Raw genomic sequence first — 17789 nt, 5'->3', positions numbered from 1 at the left:
TTCTCTCTCTCTCTCTCCTTTTTTTTAATAAAAACTCTCACTGTGTCCCAGGCTGGAGTGCAGCAGCGTGATCTCAGCTCCCTGCAACCTTCACCTCCCAAGTTCAAGTGATCCTCCTGCCTCAGCCTCTTGAGTAGCTGGGACTACAGTCTTGTGTCACCACACCCGACTAATTTTTGTATTTTTAGTAGAGATGAGGTTTCACCATGTTGGGCAGGCTGGTCTTGAACTCCTGACCTCAAGTGATCTGCCTGCCTTGGCCACCCAAACTGCTGGGATTACAGGCGTGAGCCACGATGCCCTGCCTTGCTTTCAGGATCTTCATGGGGCCTCTTCGCCTCCTTCCCCAACCAGGCCTGTTCTTAGAGTCAGCTTTGGTAAAATAGTTCACTCTGGGATAAAAATGGCACTGTGCCCTCTCCCAGGAGTCCTATATTTTATCAAGAGTCAAAGTCCTGGCCGGGTGTAGTGGCTCACACCTATAATCCCAACACTTTGGGAGGTCAAAGCCAGTAGATCACTTGAGGTCAGGAGGTCAAGACCAGCCTAGCCAATACGGTAAAACCCTGTCTCTACTAAAAATACAAAAATTAGCTGGGCATGGTGGTGCGCACCTGTAGTCCCAGCTACTTGGGAGGCCGAGGCAGGAGAATTGCTTGAACCCAGGAGGTGGAGGTTGCAGTGAGCCAAGATGGTGCCACTGCACTCCAGCCTGGGTGACAGAGTGAGACTGTATATGTAAAAAAAAAAAAAAAAAAGGAATCAAAGTCCTAGGCCAAATAAATGCATCTATAGTTGTGTAAATTAAGAAATCTGCCATCCAGGTGGGGAGGGGGTACCTGTTGCATCAGCAGGTTGACAGCGGGGCCCTGCCTGGTCAGTGTGGTTCTCCATCTCCCAGGTCATGCCACCTTGTTCAGGTAGGACATTATTCCTGACCACCACAGGCATTTGACTCTCCAGAATTCATGGGCGGTTCTAGAGCGCGTCCGGCTCTGTGTCAACTGCCACTGTACAATTCCTGCAAAGGCAGTTGAGGCGGGGGCGGAGTAGTCCTGCACAAACTGACAGTCAGAGGACTGGGATATCAGCTGAGAACGTTCCCATGGAAAAGAAAAGTCCAGCCCCTTCCAGCAAATGCTGCCTGGCTCTGCGAAAATTGCCTTGTCATCTCCTTGGCATTGCTTCTGTATTTTTTTCCTATTTCAGACCAGAAGTGAGTGCATGGAGGATCTCTGTGAGCTGGTTTTCTCTATCTTCAAGATAATCCAACCTTTAGTAACAAAAGCAGAGTGGCCAGGCGCGGTGGCTTAAGCCTGTAATCCCAGCACTTTGGGAGGCCGAGACGGGCGGATCACGAGGTCAGGAGTTCGAGACCATCCTGGCTAACACGGTGAAACCCCGTCTCTACTAAAAAATACAAAAAACTAGCCGGGCGAGGTGGTGGGCGCCTGTAGTCCCAGCTACTCGGGAGGCTGAGGCAGGAGAATGGCGTAAAAACCCGGGAGGCAGAGCTTGCAGTGAGCTGAGATCCGGCCACTGCACTCCACCCTGGGCGACACAGCGAGACTCCGTCTCAAAAAAAAAAAAAAAAAAAAAAAAACAAAAGCAGAAAAACCTATTCCTATCCTTTGGCTCCTGAGTCCACATCTAAGTGATTCATCCTGAAGAAGTATTTCCAAAATTGTTTTAAAATCTTGTTTTAGGCCAGGAGTGGTGGCTCACGCCTGTAATTCCTGCACTTTGGGAGGCCGAGGCGGGTGGATCACCTGAGGTCAGCAGTTTGAGACCAACCTGGCCAACATGGCAAAACCCCGTCTCTACTAAAAATACAAAATGTAGCCATGCGTGGTGGTGGACACCTGTAATCCCACCTACTTGGGAGGCTGAGGCAGGAGAATTCCTTGAACCCAGAAGGTGGAGGTTGCAGTGAGCCAAGATGATGCCATTGCACTCCAGCCTGGGCAACAGAGTGTGACTGTCTCAAAAAATAAGTAAATAAATAAATCTTTTTAAAAATAAAGGTTGCTAGTATTGTGCATGATTACATAAAGTGGGGCCTACCCAGGTCCCAAATGACAGGTGGATGGGCAAACTTTGGCCCCCATTTGAAAGAATATTATGACAAACTTTAAAATGACGAAATGAAATCCATCAAAATATAGAAAAGTATATATGAAAGAATGTCCAGGGAAAATACTGGAAACTCAGACTGCACAAGTCAATCAGTTTCTCCCTGGAGCCCTGTTGATGAAAACTGGAAGAGTTCAAGAAATAATTGTGTAAAATTTCAGTAAAGCCCACATTCTTTTTTGTGGGTATTTGTGTGCTTAAGTAATGTAAGTATCATAAACCCTAAGAAAATACTTTCTAACTTTTAAATATTGTTCACTATAAAATTATTATTCACTTTCTTCAAAAAATAATAAATTAGTTTAATAATTGTTAATTGCTCCGTCTAGAGGTAGGTGGTTGGGATACAGAAGTAATTGCTTCCTGGAATTCAAGAAAGTACAGGTCTTGCTTTGACCAGGCCTCTGCCTTCCCAGGAATTGGGATCTAGAACAGCATATGTTCACACCCAAAGGTGGGAGATCACTTTCTCAGGCAGGACTGGTCCTGGACTGGGGAAAACTACTCATCTAGCTGAAACAACCTGTCCTTCCAAAGAAACTATTCTGCTCCCCCAACTAATATTAGCCATATCAGGATTCTTAACTGCAAACAAGAAAAAATTTGCCATGGACAGTTGCGATAACAATTATCATCATTGTTATCATCATTTGTGGTGGGGTTGTTGTATGCAGGCCCTGTGCCAGGCTCAATGGAAGGGTTTTATGTGCATTATCTCTTTTAATCAACAGCCTAGAAAAGGAGGCAATTACTTCCTGTTATGGATGAGGGAATTGAGGCTAAGAAAGGTTGAGAAACTTGCCCAGAGACCACAGATTTAGTAAGTGGTAGAGGAGATTTTCAAAGCTAGAGCTGACTGCCAAGCTTGAGGTCTTAACAAGCTTAGTTTCTGCAGTGAAAATCCTGCTGGGCTTCAGTGAGAATCCAGCAAGCTGGTGATGCAGCCTCCATCCTTGGTGGGCCTCTACTAGCCTTAATATTTCAGGGCAATTTCCAGGAGAGCTGGCTGGAGTCAGTGGTTGGCATCCACACGCAGCAGAGCCATGAAGCTGGCTTTCCCAGCAGCTCACATTAACTGGCAGTGGCAACCAAGGCAGCTCAGAAGCAGAAATGCTCTCAGGTCCTCAGGAAACATCTACAAGTCCTCAAGGAGGCAAGACCTGCCCCCTTATCACCTCCACGGGGGGAGACAGTGGGCCTATCCCATTTGCAGGGAAAGGACAAACACATTGCTTTTATTTTCCAAGCTGTGTTTCTGCAAATGAAACAATTCACTGCTATGGAACTTTTAGGATCGCCACATGAGAGTAGGCCTTGTACTGGACAATGGGGTGGCAGTCCTGAAATCAGAGCCACCACCTGCCTACTAGGGCTTGCGGGGCAATGGTGAAGATGGTGACAAGTGACAAGCAGTATTTGCAATTCAAAGTGAACGGTGCAAGGAAAAGGGGATGTGGTGTAAGGGGAAAGTACGAACTTTGGGGTCAGAAAGATCTGTTTCTTCATGTCCTGGTTGTGAGACTTTGGGCAAATTTCCTAACATCTCGAGGTTGTTTCCTCACCTGGAAGAAATGTAAATAGTTATACTTGTATTGCATAATTACCATGAACATTAAAAGGAACAAGTATATCAATACTTAAAATTGCCTAGCGGATAATGGGAGCTCAATATGTGATAACATTACCAGTGTTATTAAAAAGGCTCTAGTTGGAGGATCTATAAATGGTGTTGTTAAAAAGAAAACAGAAGGGACATATTAGCTGGGTTTTGATGGGGAAGTAGGAGTTTGTTGACCAGCTGGTAGGCAGGAAGGCTTTTTTAGTTAGTAACCTAGCAAGGACAGCTTTGTGAAGGTGCATAGAACATCCAGGCAACATGCGTGGACCAGTTAGGAGCTACTGAAATATTTCCACCAAAATGTAGGGCGTCGGCCAGGTACGGTGGCTCACACCTGTAATCCCAGCACTTTGGGAGGCGAGACAGGCGGATCACGAGGTCAGGAGATCGAGACCATCCTGGCTAACACGGTGAAACTCCGTCTCTACTAAAATACCAAAAAAAAGTAGCTGGGGGTGGTGGCGGGCACCTGTAGTCCCAGCTACTCAGGAGGCTGAGGCAGGAGAATGGCGTTAACCCGGGAGGCGGAGCTTGCAGTGAGCCGAGATCGCGCCACTGTACTCCAGCCCGGGCAACAAGAGCAAAACTCTGTCTCAAAAAAAAAAAAAAAAAAAAAAAAAAAATATATATATATATATATATATATATATATGGCATACCCCTGGGGCAAGATGAGTCTCTGACGTCCACTTGCTACCATTCTCAAATAAAGGACCATGAACAACGTCTCAGTGTAAATTCATAAACCAGCATTCTTGTAAGCTGTGCTTCCTGAAGTGGAGCAGCCTCCAGGTCCTTGGCCTGACAATCCACAAGGAACAAACAAAGCTGAGAATTAGATTCCAAGAGCCCAAGCTCTTCCTTCTCTGGAGTTAGACAGGCTTGAGTTTTCATTCCTGTCCTTGCCGTGTAAACTTGGCAAGTCACTCATCTCTCTTACCTTACAGTTTTGCCATGTGAAAAATTGGAATAATTATACATTACACATAAATTGTTATACATTATCACAGTGCCTGGTGCATGGCAGGTGCTCTCTACTCTTTAGAGAAAGGAGCTGCTCTCTTGCCTGAACTTATGGCAGAGTGAAGGCAAGACTGACATATTCTAGAAGAAGCCCTACAATCTTGACCATGAAATACAGAAAAAAGACTTTCACAAAAATGGCATAGGATAGATGTTATTCTGTACTTTGCTTTTTTCAATGAGTAATACATGGTGTGAATGCATTTATATCTTTCTCATTTGTTTTTTGTTGTTGTTGTTGGGTTTTGTTTTTGTTTTTTTGTTTTGTTTTTTTGAGACAGAGTTTTGCTCTTGTCACCCAGGCTGGAGTTCAATGGCACAATCTTGGCTCACTGAAACTTTCACCTCCCGGGTTCAAGAGGTTCTCCAGCCTCAGCCTCCCAAGTAGCTGGGATTACCAGTGCCTGCCACCACACCCAGCTAATTTTTGTATTTTTAGTAGAGACGGGGTTTCACCATGTTGGCCAGGCTGGTCTCGAACTACTGACCTCAGGTGATCTGCCCGCCTCGGCCTCCCAAAGTGCTGGGATTACAGGCATGAGCTACCGTGCCCGACCCTCCTCTTTTTTTAAAATTGAGAATTTTACAGTATTATTACAGTATAACGCTCACCCTTTTAAAGTGTACAAGTCAGTAGTTTTTAGCATATTCATGAGGTCTTTCTTGCAGTCATCACTATTACCTAATTCAGGACAATTTCATCATCCCAAAAAGAAACCCTGTATCTGTTAGCAATCATGCCCCATTGACCCCTTCCCCTGGCCCCCAGGGACTGCTTATCTTATTTTCTGTCTCTATGATTTGCCTATTCTAGCCATTTCATACAAATGGAATCATATTATATGTGGCCTTCTGTGTCTAATTTATCTTATGTAGCGTAATGCTTTCAAGGTTCATCCATGTTGTAGGATGTATCTCATTCCTTTTTATGGCTGAGTAATATTCCACTGTATGGATATAATACCATATTTTGTCTATTTATTAGCTGATGAACATCTAAATTGCTTCCATTTTTGGCTATTATAAAGTAATCCTAATTTCTTTAAATAGTTGCCTAGTATTTCATTAATTAGAGGTAGCATAGTTTAGTTAAGCACTTCTTCCCGAAGGATAGTTCTGGTCTTCTTCATTGTTTGCTAAGCCAAAAAGGATATTGTTACCACAATATCCTTCTCGTCTAAGAGGTAGTCAAAACTCACCCCATTTCCTGAGGGAATTATCCAACAGAAGCAAAAAGTCATATTGCAAAAGATATTAATTGCAGCAATTTTTGTGGTAACACAAAATTGGGAACTACTTAAAGAGTCCACAGTAAGGAGCTTTTTACGTAAACTCTATTGTTCAGTCAAATAATGTACAATTACTAAAATGATAATTACGAAGGCAATGTAGCAACAAGTGAATTGCAAATGGTGATGTTAAGTGGAGGAAAAACCATGACAACATGCAAAATGGCATCCCTTGCCCACACTGGTTCTCGCGATAGTAAGAAGTGGGGCTGGAAAGCACATCCATGCCCTCTGGCCTTGAAATTCCTGTCTCTGCCATGTCACAATGAGAAACAGAAGCCAGGCTTCCTCACTAAGGAGCAGGCTGGGGATCACTGACATCCTACATCTACTGCGGGTTCTAGGAGAGGGCCCACTCAGGAGAAAGGAAGGGTCCCCTCCCACATGACGAGGGGAAGCTGAAGTCACTGTTGCCTTCCCTAGATTTTGAAGGTCCTGACTCCCTGGGTCCCCAGGGGGTGGGTCATAGCTGGGCTATATAATGGTGATGAGAATCGTGGACCCAAGTCATCCTGGTGGCTGTGGAACCAGTTGTTCATGAAGATAGTGGGTGAACCGTTGTGATGAGTACCTTCCAAACTTCCTGTGTATGGTGCTGGAGTCTCTTGCCAACATCCGGTATCTGGGACAAATGCTGACTTCTCAGAGTGCCACCTGGCACTGTACTTTCCAGAGTAGTGACTGCAAATACATTCAACAGCAGTAATTGTGAATCCATTCAATTGAACCAATAATGTGAAACTGTTATTTTATTTATTTATTTATTTATTTAAAGACAGAGTCTCACTCTGTTGCCCAGGCTGGAGTGCAGTGGTGCCATATTGGCTCATTGAAACCTGGGTTTTGAGCAATTCTTCTGCCTCAGCCTCCCAAGTAATTGGGATTACAGGTGCCTACCATGACGCTCAGCTTATTTTTGTATTTTTAGTAGAGACGGGGTTTCATCATGTTGGCCAGGCTGGTCTCCAACTCCTGACCTCAAGTGATCCATCTTCCTTGGCCTCCCAAACTGCTAGGATAAAGGTGAAAGCCACCATGCCCAGCCTGGAACTGTTTTTACAAGCTTCTTGCTTGTAATCCCAGCACTTTGGGAGACCAAGGGGGTGGATCACATGAGACCAGGAGTTTGAGACCAGCTTGGCCAATATGGGGAAACCGTGTCTCCACTAATAATACAAAATTAGCTGGGCGTAGTGGTGTGCACCTGTAGTCCCAGCTACTTGGGAGGTTGAGGCAGGAGAATCACTTGGACCCGGCAGGCAGAGGTTTCAGTGAGCCAAGATCGCACTACTGCTCTCCAGCCTAGGCAACAGAGTGAGACCCTATCTTAAAAAATAGAATAAAAATGGCCAGGTGTGGTGGCTCATGCCTGTAATCCCAGCACTTTGGGAGGCCGAGGCAGGCAGATGACGGGTCAGGAGATCGAGATCAACCTGGCTAACATGGTGAAATCCCATCTCTACTAAAAATACAAAACAAAACAAAAATTAGCCAGGCATGGTTGCAGGCGCCTGTAGTCCTAGTTGCTCGGGAGGCTGAGGCAGGAGAACGGCGTGAACCCAGGAGGCAGAGCTTGCAGTGAGCCGAGATGGCGCCACTGCACTCCAGTCTGGGCGACAGAGCGAGACTCGGTCTCAAAAAAAAAAAAAAAAAAGTATGCTTCTTATTGTCATGATCATGAAAACCACAACCATTGCTATTAAAAGCACACAGTGTAGCAGAACCACTGATAACCTGTAGCCTTAAAAGTATCAATAAGAAATTTATCCTCAATGGAGTATGTTGGTTGGCAGCTTGTTTTTTTGGATACTTATAGTGTGATTTTTACATTATGATTTTGTATTTTGTATCGACCATTAATTATATTTATTTCCAAACCTTGTAAACAAAAAATATACTAACACAGAATTTTGTTAAAATTTATATGAAGGAATATAAAAAAACCAATATTTTCTAGTATTCAGGAAAGTACACAGTAGCTTCCCAGTCCTCTGCTACCAGCTTCCAAACAGCTCCACAAACTGTGAAATGGTCCCCAAAATGTCCACAATCTTAGGGAGAAATTTGAGATTATTAGGGTCACAGCTACACTGCTGTAACAGAGGCCCCAAAATATCGTGGGTGCAAACAACATCAAAATTGTTATTATTATTATTTTTTGAGACGGAGTCTCACTCTGATGCCCAGCTGGAATGCAGTGGCATGATCTCGGCTCGCTGCAAGCTCTGCCTCCCGCCTCCATTCTCCTGCCTCGGCCTCCCAAGTAGCTGGGACTACACGCACCCACCACCACGCTCGGCTAATTTTTTGTGTTTTTAGTAGAGATGGGGTTTCACTGTGTTAGCCAGGATGGTCTCAATCTTCTGACCTCGTGATCCGCCCACCTTGGCCTCCCAAAGTGCTAGGATTACAGGTGTGAGCCATCAAGCCCGGCCCAAAATTAATTTTTCTCTTACAAAACAAAACAACCAGGCTGGGTTGTTCAGGTGATGCTGCTATAAACAGATACAGTTTCAGCCAGGCGCGGTGGCACATGCCTGTAATCCCATCACTTTGGGAGGCCGAGGCAGATGGATCACTTGAGGTCAGGAGTTCAAGACCAGCCTGGCTAATGTGGCAAAACTCCGTCTCTACTAAAAAATACAAAAATTAGCGGGCGTGGTGGTGGACACCTGTAATCCCAGTTACTTGGGAGGCTGAGGCAGGGAGAATTGCTTGAACCCAGGAGGCGGAGGTTGCAATGAGTCAAGATGATGCCACTGGGCCACAGAGCAAGACTCTGTCAAAAAAAAAAAAAAAAAAAAGCCAGGTACGGTTTCCCTGTTGCTCTCCATCCCCTAAGGTGTCATTATTTGCTTAATCAAGGCTGGGTTGCTCACTCTGGGAAAGGAGGAAGAACCAACACTCCAGATAAGGAGCTTAAATCTGGAGGTGACCCAGAAAATGTTCACATCACTTCCTTTCAGTATTTGGTTAGTCCACACTTAACCACATGGTCACATCCAGCTGCACATGAGGCTAGGAAATGTAGCCTCTAGCTGGGCAACTGTGCCCAGGAAGAGGGGAGGAATTTGGAGGAACAAGTAGCCATCTGCTACAGAGATTCTTTTTAATTAAAAAAATTTACAACATAAAAGAATTATATCACAATCCCATCATAGAACTACTGACATTTTTCTATTGTTCTTTCCACAATAGAACATGATACATGTGTGTTCCATGTATTTTTACAAAGTTGTAAAAATAGTGTGTATGCAATTTTACATTCTACCAGAAATAATACAGTATAATGAAAATAACATTAGGTTCAAACAATGATATGCTATTTTTTTACCCATGACATTGGCAAGATCTTTTAAAAAACCACAATAACCAATGTTGGAGAGATCATGGGGAAACAGCCACTCAAATGTTACTAATGAGAGTGTACATATGTGTAATTTCACTTGGAGGGCAATTTGGTGATATATTTAAAAGTTTTGGCCAGGTTTGGTGGTGTGCACCTGTATCCCCAGCTACACGGGGAGGCTAAAGTGGAGGATGGTTTGAGCCCAGGAGTTTGAGGCTACAGTGAGCTATGATCACCCCATTGCACTCCAGCCTGGGCGATAGAGGGAGACCCTGTCTCATTTAAAAAAAAAAAAAAAAAAAAAAAAAAAAAGTTTTACAATTTAACCTAAGGGGAAAAATTTAGAGATGTGGGTACAGATTTGTATAAAGGCTAGTTGTCAAAGCCTTACTTATGCTAAAAAGTAGAACTAACCTAAATATCCAACAGGGATTGTTTAAATGAATTATGATTCAACCATCCACAGAGATTAGAATCATGCTCTTGAAGAACACTGACGATGTAAAAATTCTGCTAACATATTAAGTGAGCACATTACAAAATGGAATGTATGTTCTGATAATTTTTGGTAAAAACTATCCATAGCTATAAAGAGGACTAGAAGAATATTCACCCAAATGTCAACAGTGGTTCTTCTGTGTGAGTGCTATTGACAGTGGTTTTTACTTCCTTATTTACTCCTTTTGGTATTTTTCAAATATTTGGCAATAGACATGTATTAGTTTTATGATAAAGGGATTATTTAAGACACTGAACTAGACATACAGAATCTTAACACATTAGAAATGATCCTCAAACTCCCTCATGTTCCAAATGGGGAAACTGAGGCCCAGAGTGGGTGAGCGACTTGCTAAAGTAACACAACTAGTTAGAACTGAGATTTGAACTGAGGTAGTTTGTCTCCAAGGCTGGTGTTCTTATCACTAGATAACTAAAACAAACAAACAAACAAAAAAACTCTTTTTTTTTCTTTTTCTTTTTGTAGTCAGTGTTCTACTGAACAAAAAGAACTTTTCTAAAAACAGCTTGACTCCTGGCAGCTTAGTCAGTGTTGAGATACACAAAAAACAAGTGTCTTCAAGTCCTTGGAGAGCTTAAAACAAAACAACTTAAAACACACACACACACACACACACACACACACACACACACACACACACACACACCAAATTTCTGGTACATCCAGTGCTTATAAAGAAATATACATTGGGAAAACAAACATTCACACTGATAGAAACAGGATGTGAGTGCCTCATTCATTCATTCAAAAAATATTTGTTGCGCACCTACTGCATGCTGTTTTTAACACCCTAGATCCTGGTAATCAATGGTAAGCAGACATGATTCTCACTCTTCTGGTGGCTTACAGTATTTAAATTCTGCTAATGTTCGTTGGACATCTATTATACACTTCACATATTTTTAAAGTTTTTTTCAGTATAGAGATGGGGTCTCACTATGTTGCCCACGCTGGTCTCAAATTCCTGGGCTCAAGTGATCCTCCTGCCTTGGCCTCCCAAAGTGCTGGGATTACAGGCATGAGCCACCACACCTGGCCAATGCTATACATTTTTATGAACCTTTGTCATTGTGCTATACCAATAATGTTAACCTCCACTTAATGAGTTATAATTTAGCTACTAAGCATTGTAACTAGGCACTATTTCTAATCTTACAACAGCCCTATGAGATAGGTACCATTAATTCTGTTTCACAGATGAGAGAACTAGAATCACAGATATTAAGTGGATTTCCCATGGTTACACAGACTAAGTGACAGATCTGTTTTCTAAAGTTCATCTCACTGCCCTTAAACATAGGGTCCTCTTCCCACAACTGTAGCCTCAACCTCGAGCACCCACTCATTACAGAGGTTGAATAAAGGGCTAGGACTTAGTGAATTTAGGCTTTTTCAGACTTATTGAACTTACTGAGATAGAGCCCAGGAATCTGCTATTCTTTATTTATTTATTTATTTTGAGACAGAGTCTCTCTCTGTCACCAGGCTGGAGTGCAGTGGCGGATCTCGGCTCACTGCAACCTCCACTTCCCGGGTTCAAGCGATTCTCCTGCCTCAGCCTCCTGAGTAGCTGGGATTACAGGCACGTGCCACCATGCCCAGCTAATTTTTGTATTTTTAGTAGAGACGGGGTTTCACTATGTTGGCCAGGATGGTCTCGATCTCTTGACCTCATGATCTGCCTGCTTCGGCCTCCCAAAGTGCTGGGATTACAGGTGTGAGCCACTGCGCCCGGCCGAATCTGCCATTCTTAATAAGATCACTCTATAACTTGTATCTGTGCTAAAGTTCAGGGGCCACTGCCCTTATCTGTAACCTGGATTCCTACAATTCAATCTCCCATTAGAGAATGTATCCCAGGTCTCCGGTGGGATGTACCAATCCTCAAATTCCACTAGGGGACAGTATAGGCCAATATGTCTAGAGAAGTGGCACATTGTTGAAGACTGTGGAATCAATCACTGATGACATTCATTCATCACCGGACCAGCAGCGAGGGCTTGTTGGCTGCCAGGCACTGGGCTGAGCAAAGGCGGATGATCTCTTTAATGCTATTTACAAACTAGGAAAACTGCTTTGGGGCCAGGCGCAGTGGCTCACGTCTATAATCCCAGCACTTTGGGAGGCCGAGGTGGGTGGATCACCTGAAGTCAGGAGTTTGAGATGAGCCTGGCCAACATAGTGAGACCCCATCTCTATACTGAAAAAACTTTAAAAAAATGTATAATGTATGGTAGATGTCCAACAAACATTAGCAGAATTTAAATACTGTAAACACCAGAAGAGTGAGAATCATGTCTGTTTACCATTAATTACCAGGATCTAGTGTGTTGAAAACAGCATGTAGCAGATGTGCAACAAATATTTTTTGAATGAATGAATCAATGAAGCACTCATATCCTGTTTCTATCAATGAGCGGAGATTGTGCCACTGCACTCCAGCCTGGACAACAGAGTGAGACTCTATCAGAAAGAAAAGAAACGGAAGGGAAGGGGAGGGGAGGGGAGGGGAGGGGAGGGGAGGGAAAAAGAAGGAAAGAAAGCAGGCTGCTGTGGAGTAATGTGGTATGTTGAAAAGCAGGGTCATGGTGTTTTGCAGTTTCTCCCATCAAAAGGTAGATCTATTTCCTCACCCCTTGATTCTGGACTTGCTTTGACCAAGAGAACGTGGTAGAAGTGACTTGCCGAGTTCCGGAGCCTAGACCTCGAGGTCTCACTGCTTCTCCCTTTGCTTTCTTGGGAGGCTTCTGGCATTGAGTTCAGAAGCCTAGGTTGAAAGACCATGCAGAGAAGCCCAGCTATCCCAGCTGACGCCCCAGCCTTGTGGATAAAGCTGTCTTAGCCCACATATTCCTGGACCAGCCACCAGTGATTGTAAGCTGCCTGGTGAGCCCAGCAGACCCAGTCAACCCACCAAATTGTGAAAAATAACAAATCATTATTTTAAGCCACTAAGTTTCAGAGTAGATTATTACACAGCAATAGATAACTGACAGACGTGGCAATGCACAGGGGATTTTTTAAATTAATCTAGCAGTTCTTTAACTGAGTGTCTGCTTTGTACCAAGTATTGTATTATCCCATGTGTTGGAGAACTGTGCCTTGTGGAACAAGATGGAAGAAGCCCCAAGCCTCAGATGGGCGAAGACGTGCAATCAATTAGTAAATGGATAGATATATGGGACAGTATAATCCCATATGGAGATAAGTGCTGTGAAGAAAAACAAAATATGGAGTTCAAGAATGATTGAGGGTGGAGATCAGGTTCTTATAGATAGAGTGGTCATGGAAATCTTCTCTACAAAGGTGAAATTTGAGGATAGCTCTGAGTACTGAGAAGTAGCAAAACCTGTGAAGATCCAGGAGAAACACTTCCATTTCAGGCAAATGGAACAATAGGTAAAAAACTCCAAAGCGGTAAACATCTTAGTATACTCAGAGTACAGCCTGGAGGCCAGTGGGATTTGTTGAATGCAATGTTAAATGCAAATTAATACAAATTTGTTAAATGCAACTGTCAAATGCAAATTAATATAGTTTAACTTGTTAGGCCGAGCACGATGGCTCTTGCCTGTAATCCCAGCACTTTGGGAGGCCGAGGAGGGCGGATCACGAGGTCAGGAGTTCGAGACCAGCCTGACCAACGTGGTGAAATCTCGTCTCTACTAAAAATACAAAAATTAGCCAAGCGTGGTGGTGCGCATCTGTAGTCCCAGCTACTCAGGAGGCTGAGGCAAGAGAGTCGCCTGAACCCCGGAGGTGGAGGTTGCAGTGAGCCAAGATAGTGCCACTGCACTCCAGACTGGGTGACAGAGTGAGACTTCATCGCCAAAAAAAAAAAAAAAAAAAAAAAAAAGGTTAACTTGTTAAACTGGTGCAAGATATCATTTTAACTTATTTAGGATTCCCTATACTTCAATTTTCTTAACGCTAAGAACAGGGTCATGTCAGCCACTCACATTCACTGAATGCTAACTCGAATGAATATTATTCTAAAGTATTTGTCAAAATATGTTTAAAAGTTCTTTCTTTTTCTGGCTTTTGAATCAGTAAACTATTTTACACTTCTCTGAAGCTCTTGTTGCCTTTAGTGTTATGATGCTCAGAACCTAATTTTCAGATCTAAATTACCTCATCAAAGAATACTAATTGGTTTTACAGAGTAAACAGGCAGCTTACGGAATGGGAGAAAATATTTGCAAACTATACATCTGACAAAGGTCTAATATCCAGAATGTACAAAAAAACTTAAATAAATGTGCAAGCAAAAAATAACCCCATTAAAAAATGGGCAAAGAATATGAACAGACACTTTTCAAAAGAAGACATACATGTGGCCAACAGGCACATGAAAAAATGCTCAGTATCACTGATTGTTAGAGAAATGCAAATCAAAACCACAGCAAGATACCATGTCACACAGGTCAGAATGGCTATTACTAAAAAGTCAAGGCCAGGCGCAGTGGCTCACGCTTGTGATCCCAGCACTTTGGGAGGCCGAGGCAGGTGGATTACCTGAGGTCAGGAGTTCCAGACCAGCCTGGCCAAAGTGGTGAAACACTGTCTCTACTAAAAATACAAAAATTAGCTGGGCGGGATGGCGGGCGCCTGTAATCCCAGCTACTGGGGAGGCTGAGGCAGGAGAATTGCTTGAACCTGGGAGGCAGAGGTTGCAGTGAGCTGACATAATGCCATTGCACTCAAGCCTGGGTGACAAGAGCAAAACGCTGTCTTAAAAAAAAAAAAAAAAAAAAAAAAAGTCAAAAAATAACAGATGCTGGCCAGGTTGCAGAGAAAAGGAAGCACTTACACACTGCTGGTGGGAGTGCAAATTAGTTCAACCACTGTGGAAAGCAGTGTGGCAATTCCTCAAGGAACTAAAACCACAGCTAGCATTTGACCTGGCAGTCCCACAGCTGGATAGATATCTAAAGGAATATAAATTGTTCTGCCATAAAGATAAATGCACATGTATGTTCATTACATCACTATTCATAATGGCAAATACATGGAATCAACCTAAATACCCATCAGTGGCAGATTGGGTACAGAAAATGTGGTACATATAGACCATAGAATACTATGCAGTCATAAAAAAGAACAAGATCAGCTGGGCATGGTGGCTCACCCCTGTAATCTTGGCACTTTGGGATGCCAAGGCGGATGGATTCCTGAAGTCAGGAGTTCAGGATCAGCCTGGCCAACATAATGAAACCCTGTCTCTACTAAAAATACAAAAATTATCCGGGCGTGGTGGTGGGCACCTGTAATCCCAGCTACTCAGGAGGCTGAGGCAGGAGAATTGCTTAAACCCAGGAGGCAGTGAGCCGAGATTGCACCACTGCACTCCAGCCTGGGCGACCGAGCGAGACTCCATCTCAAAAAAAAGAAGCAGCCGCCTCTGGGGTGACAGAATTCTGTCTGCAATGATTTCTATACTCACGGGCAAGGAGGGAAGTGCCGGCAGCCTGGGTTAAGGGCTGATGGAGGCGGTAGAGAGCCAGGAAGGTCGCTGTTGCTCACCCACGTGTTGTCTTGGGACAATCACTACCTACATCCTACTTCTTCCCTTTAGAAACCATCAGCATAGCCAGGCCACATGGATCAGCCTTCCAGGAAAGCAACATGCCCTAATAAGGAGAAAAGTTAAGTGAAATTAAGAGATTATTTCCCAGAAAGACGCCTCCTATCACTGCTGGCTGTTTAGTACAAATTTAAGGGCAAATCCCTGACCAGAGGATAACTCTCACCTAGAAAGATGTGATTAGACCAGAGGGATCAAGAGGGGTTTTGGACAGGTGTGGTGGCTCACGCCTGTAATCCCAACATTTTGGGAGGCTGAGGTGGGAGGCTCATTTGAGGCTAGGACTTGAGACCAGCCTAGGCAACACAGTGAGACCCTATCTCTACAAAATAAAATAAAATAATTAGCCTGGTGTGGTGGCGCACACCTGTGGTCCTAACTACTCGGGTGGCTGAGGTGGGAGGATTGCTTGAGCCCAGGAGTTAAGGGTAGCAGTGTGCTGTGATCACACCATTGCACTCTGGCCTGGACGACAGAGACTCTATCTCTTAAAAAAAAAAAACTGGGGGGCACTCTGTGACCAGGGCTTATCTCCTCTCTCCTTAAACCCAGAGGGAGAGACAGACTGGTCCTCAGTCCTTCCCCTAGAAGTTGCCATGCAGAGTGGCTGATAACTTCAAGGGAACAGAAGCTCATTGATCAAACTAATTAGCCACCTGAGGAGTACAAACACAGTAAAAAGAGGACAACGAACATCTACCATCTGAAGCAAAATTATTGGAATAGACCAACCAAGAACATGCGCGGTAAATAAACTTAGGAAAATAAAGATAAAGCAAGAACAAGAAATCATTCTGTACCACTTTAATGAAGTATACTTAACATACAGTAAACTACACATATTTAAAACATTCAATTTGATGAGCTTTGACATAAGTATACACCTGTCAAACCATCACTATAATCAAGATCATTAATGAACATCTCAATCACCCCTAAAGCTTCCTTGTACCCCTCTATCTTAGCCTGTTCAGGCTGTTATTAACAGAATATTATAGACTGGGTGGTTTATAAACAACAGAAATGTATTTATTTATTTATTTATATTTTATTTTATTTTTTGAGACAGAGTGTCATTCTGTCACTCAGGCTGGAATACAGTGGCGTGATCTCGGCTCGCTGCAACCTCTGCCTCCCGGGTTCAAGCAATTCTTGTGCCTCAGCCTCCCAAGTTGCTGGGATTACAGGCACCCACTACCACTCCCAGTTAACTTTTTTTTTTTTTTTAAGTAGAGACGGGGTTTCACCATGTTGGCCAGGCTGGTCTTGAACTGCTGACCTCAGGCCATTTGCCCACCTCGGCTTCCCAAAGTGCTGAGATGACAGGCGTGAGGCACTGCACCCAGCCAACAACAGAGATTTGTTTCTCACAGTTCTGGAGGCTGGAAGACCTTGATCAAGATGTCTGGTAAGGGTCAGCTTCTTCATAGACACCTGTCTTCTCACAGTAACCTCCCAGGCAGAAGAGGGAACAGACTCACTGAGTCTCTTTTATGAGGACACTAATCCTATTCATGGAGGCTCCGCCCTTACCACCTAATCACCTCCTGAAGGGCCACTTCCTAATACCATCACCTTGAAGGTTAAGATTTCAATATATGAATTATGGGGGGACACAAACTCAGACCATAGCACCTTCGTGGTCATCCTTTCCTCCAGCTCCATCCCAGATAACCATTGATCTGCTTTCTGTCACTGGAGATTAATTTTATAGATAGAATTTTGTATAAATAGAAGCATATGGTGTGCATTCTTTTTATCAGGCTTATTTTACTCAGCATCATAATTCTGAGGTTCACTCATATCATTGCATATATTGATAATTTTTCCTTTGATTGTTGATTAGTATTTCATTGAACAAATAGATCTCAATTATACATCCATTTATCTGTTAATACACATTTGGGGGTGTTTCCAGTTTGGGGGCTATTACAAATGAAGCTGCTATAAATATCTAGGTACAAATGTTTGTGTTGATGTATGGGTTTGTTTGTTTGTTTGTTTTGAGACAGGGTCTCACTCTGTTGCCCAGGATGGAGTACAGTGACACAATCTCGGCTCACTGAAACCTCCTGAGTAAGTGGGATTACAAGTGCGTGCCACCACTCCTGGCTAATTTTTGTATTTTTAGTAGAGATGGGTTTGTACCATGTTGGGCAGGCTGTGTGTTGATGTATGTTTCTATTTCTTTTGGATAAAAAAAAAGCTGAGAATGGAATGGCTGTGTCATATGGTAGGTGTCTATTAAACTTTAAGAAACTGCCACGTCTTTT

The 17789-nt window shown here is 43.4% G+C and overlaps 1 long non-coding RNA gene across 6 annotated transcripts in view; it reads left to right on the top strand.

Annotated features, from left to right (window-relative positions):
* LOC123569178 (uncharacterized) overlaps positions 1 to 17789 on the top strand; it is a 42435-nt gene that overhangs the window by 19804 nt on the left and 4842 nt on the right. For 2 of the 6 annotated variants that reach the window (XR_012424428.1, XR_012424427.1), the window contains exon 1: positions 16814 to 16924. The exons of 3 other annotated variants lie outside the window; for them this stretch is intronic. This is a non-coding gene — a long non-coding RNA (uncharacterized lncRNA). Of the gene's footprint in view, positions 1 to 16788; positions 16925 to 17789 lie in introns of those variants that run through there. One more of the 6 variants, XR_012424429.1, reaches the window with a different exon arrangement.

This window comes from Macaca fascicularis, chromosome 15, assembly GCF_037993035.2.
Source record: "Macaca fascicularis isolate 582-1 chromosome 15, T2T-MFA8v1.1".
In the NCBI taxonomy this organism is placed as follows: Eukaryota; Metazoa; Chordata; class Mammalia; order Primates; family Cercopithecidae; genus Macaca; species Macaca fascicularis.
The sequence above is the reverse complement of the archived record's forward strand: the minus strand, read 5'-3'. Positions and strand labels throughout refer to the sequence as shown.